We start from the raw sequence: 4,656 nt of genomic DNA, 5'->3' as shown, positions 1-4,656 counted from the left end.
AAAATTGGCAGTCACCCAAGGCGCCAAAGGAAATGCGCCAATTTTTAGGACTAGCCGGAGACTATCAGCGGTTTATTGAAGAATTTTTAGCATTACCCAACTCATAATCCTTTGTACGACATAAATGTACAAATTTTATAGATGATAAGAGACCGCAGTCTCATATTCAACGAAGATGGGTCGAGTTGTTAAGCGATTATGACTGTGACATCCGTTACTACCCCGGCAAGGCTAACGTCGTAGCTGATGCCTTGAGTAGGAAAGATCGGGTTAAGCCATTGCGAGTGCGAGCGCTGGGGGTGATAGTCCAGTCGAACCTTTCGGACCTGATTCGAGTCGCTCAACGTGAGGCGTTGAAAGAGGAACAATTGGAGAAGGAGGGACTTTAGGGCAATGAGAAGAATTTCGAACAGCGCGTGGACGAGATTCTCTATTTCAAAAATCGGGTTTGGATCCCGACCCTCCATGACCTTCGTGAATTAATCATGGACGAAGCGCATAGATCGAAATATTCATACATCCGGGATCGGATTAGGCTATTGATGATACGAATATCTGAAAGGATTTTATTAATGGCCGGGTTTGGAGAAAGATATGGTTACGTATGTTGGTGAATATTTAAGTTATGCAAGAGATAAGGCTGCACACCGAAAACCCTAGGGAACGCCACAACGACAGAAAATTCGCCAATGATAGTAGGAATAAATTAAATGGATTTCGGGACGCAAATTCCCAAGGTATATTAAAGACATGATGCAATTTGGGTAATCGCGGATCGATTAACCAATCCTCGCATTTCATCCCAATCCATGACGATTACCACAATGAATTCTCGCCCAAATTCATGATGGTGAAATGGTTTCTTGTCGTGGAGTACCATTTTCAATTATCTCAGATCGAAATAGTCATCCTACTTCCATTATTGGAAGGCGGGGAAGGAAGCATCGAGAGCTTGAAGCTTTCTATGGGTGAAGTAATTATCACCAATTTGTTAAATTGAAAATGGGCGTCAATCAAGCCATAAGATTTGAATTGATTCGAGAAACAACCAATCGGATTTATAATATTTAAGATAAGTTGAAAGCAGCGCGAGATTGGCAAAGGATTTATGCCAACATTCAAAGGAAACCATTGTCGCTGGAAAGAGGTGACAAGGTATTTTTAAGGCATCACCTTAGAGAGGTGATATGAGGTTTGGCAAAACCGAAAGTAGCTCCTTAATATATTGGACCTTGTGAGACTATCTCCATGATTGGTCATTTAGTTTATCGATTAAAGTACTCCAGGGGCTAAGTACTATACATGATGTTTTGCCATGTATACGGATTGAAAAGTACCTAAGCAACGAGGCAACGAAAGTACCAGTAATGGAGGTCCTCATAGAAGTCATGCCTGATATCATAAATAATTCCGTAGAGTTAGTAGACGGGAAAACTAAACAGTTTGGACATACCAAGCTTTATTGATTAAGATTAAGTGGAATTCACAGCGATGACCAGATTATACCTGGTAGCGCGAGGGTGAATTCTGAAGGGAAAACCCCCACCTTTCTTTCGGAAGGGGATAGTGGGCATGTAAAATTTCGAGGACGAAATTTCTTAACGGGGGGAGAATGTAACGATTCCGAAGAAACCCGGTATACCCTAACCGGTAGACAATAGTTACGTCATATTTAATGTCGGATACGAGAATTACCATAGTAATTATACGAGAATACATGGTTCACTGTATTGATTGTACGTGAATATATAATTCATCGTATTGAATATGCGATCAATCGATCGATAGTTATTGAAACCCGAACGAATCGAGGGTTCAATTATAGACGATATATATGATATTTAGTGATGTTTACGAAGTATTAAAGCTTCGGGATAAGTGAATTAAAGCTCAGAAAAAGAATTTTCGATTTAATGGTACGTCGGTACATTAAACGAAACCTTTAATACCAAACCAAGCAAGAGACGATCGATCAAGCCGAAAAAGATGCGCAATTATTAATAATATGATGTTTTAAGTTAATAAATGTCATGGTTTAAGTTTTTAAAGTTTTAAATCGGTTTTATATAAATTTCATTTTTTAGGCCGAAAACGACCGTTTTAGCCTCGTTTTAAGCCAAATTAAACATTTAAACGAAAAACGAACTGAACCAGATTATCCAAAACATTATCCGGATTTCGAGAATCCAAATGAGTGGCCAAGAATGGAGAGGTGGGTCCCACCCTACCCCCCTTATGTTTCCGATCGGAATGGGGAAGAACCCCCTTGCATTTCATTTCTTTTTTCTAAGCAACCATGGCAACATCCATCAATCCTCTCAACTTCATGATCAAAAACCCGAGATTTTTAGCAAGAAAACCGAGGTAAAAAGTCGAGTTATTTACGTTTCCATCTTCGTTTCTTGAGTTTATTTGCAAGAAAATGAGGTTTCAAAGATGAAAACCGATTCTTGCATGATCAAGTGATGTATACGGGTTATACAAGGGATCTTGGTCTAAGAAAGGAGTTAAACGTGTTAGAATACCGTATGCCCGAGACACATAATTAGGTTAAAGTGGCTAGTTGTGTTTGATCCAAGTCGGGTCATACCCAATAACGAGTTAGACTCACACCAATTATGTATTTGTTAAGATAAGATCTATGAGACAAATACAGAACACGATACATTCAGAAAATCGGGTTTCTGAATACTTACTTGAAAGTGTTAAATAAATTAATTGGTTAATTTATTTATTCAAATAATTATTATTGGAATGATTATTTAACTATGTGTTCTTTTATAAAATGGTTTATAAAAGATGGGGTGTTTATATATTTTATAAAGTATAAAATAAATAATAATAAAAAAAAAATAAATATATATTTTTGGGGCCGGTTTTGGGTGGGCCCCACATCCCAAGATTTTGGTCAATATTTTGTCATGGATTTGGTAGAGGTTGAGTATTGGTTACTTGACTAAAAGACCTAACACCATACATGATTAGATTGAAAGATTTTATAAAGATCAAGATCAAGATACTTTCAAGTAACAACAACACACAACTCTTTCCTTTTTCTTTGTTCTTGTTTTCGGCCAAGATAAAAAGAAGAGGCTCGGGTCTCGGTTATTCGTGTTCAAGCTCCCTAACATAGCTTGGTGTGTGTTGGAGGCTCGGGGTATATTCCGTTTGAGGATTTTCCCTTTGAAAGTCTAGCATCAACATCATCATCTTCTTCAACATCAACTACACTCTTAAAAGGTTAAGAATGTAAGTGTTTATAGTTTTGATAGTTTAGTTTTTCCGTATCATTTGATCCTTGCTTCGGGTTTCTAATAAATAGATTATTGGTAATCTTATGACATGAACAAACTAGGTTGTTCATGAACATATCTTATATAAACTTGTAATATATACATATATAAACACATGGATATATATGTTTAGTTTGTAAATATCACGCTTCCGCCTTTATTGTGACTAGTTAAATGGTTAACTAAGTTTAAAATATCCATAGAAACCCAACAAATGGCATCAAGAGCCGGGATACGGTAAACTAAGCTTCGGGTTTTCGGTTTTATATTTTTCCCCTTGAAAGATTTTATACAAAAATAAACATGCATGATTTTTTTGTATTTAATCTTGTTATTATTTTTGGCTTTGTTCAAAAAAAAAACAAAAATATAAAACCGAGTACTTGGGCCGAAGCCCACTTCATTAGGTTAATGGGTTAACCGAGAAGAAAAAGGAGGGGAGAAAGTTAAATGGGCCGAAGCCCATTTTGGTTAAATGGGCCGAAGCCCATGAGACTTTTCATTGGGCCGAAGCCCATGTGTTTTGGACATGTGGGCCGAAGCTCATAATCAAGTTATTGGGTCAAGCCCAAATGGGTTGGGCTAGGCCCGATAAGGTCAAGGGGTTTTGGAACGGGTTCCTAAGACATAACGGGTTATGTTTGTTAAAACTAGACCGAGCCGTAGACCAAATGGATGTTTGTTGTGATTGTTATTAATTATTCAAAGTTTCGGTTTGTAATAATTAATTAGGGGCAATTTTGTAATTATTTATTCATATGGGTATGTAATAAATAGATTATTTGTAATATCTTTATTTTATAGAAAAAAATGTATTAGGACATTTGTTATGTAAATTTAAAGAAGATTGCAAAATTGGAAGTTTGGGCCTTATTGGGCCGGGTATGGTGATAATGGGTCTCACAAGCCCATAAAGGGGATTCAAGCCCAAAAGGACCTAAGCCCACCCATTGAGCCCAAATGGAAGCTTATGGAAGCTAAGGCCCAAGTTCAAGCCCAATGGATTACAACGGGCTTGAAGAAGATACTTGACGCATTTGGATGCGGGATCAAGTGGGAGCTACAACATCCATGTGTCGTGTGTCCCTTAGGATCGGACCTAAGACACACACTTGTTTCGGCTAACAAGTGTGGTCTAACTTAGTGGCTCGTGTCTAGTATAATTGTGTATTCTTGTTAATGATTGTTTGATTATGTGGTTGCTAGATATTAGGATATCAACTTCGTCACATAGAATTAATTAACAAAGCATAAAACGGGTTCTAATAATTATCGGTAATTACGTGACACGTAGTTTAATAAAATGGATTTATTAACTAGCCGTCTCACGCCCATAATAAAATGGTTTTATTATAAATTAGAA

Source organism: Bidens hawaiensis, unplaced genomic scaffold (genome assembly GCF_021521415.1).
Source record: "Bidens hawaiensis isolate Kalapana, Puna unplaced genomic scaffold, B.hawaiensis_p1.1 tig00419391_1, whole genome shotgun sequence".
Lineage (NCBI taxonomy): Eukaryota > Viridiplantae > Streptophyta > Magnoliopsida > Asterales > Asteraceae > Bidens > Bidens hawaiensis.
Note: the sequence above shows the minus strand (reverse complement) of the source record.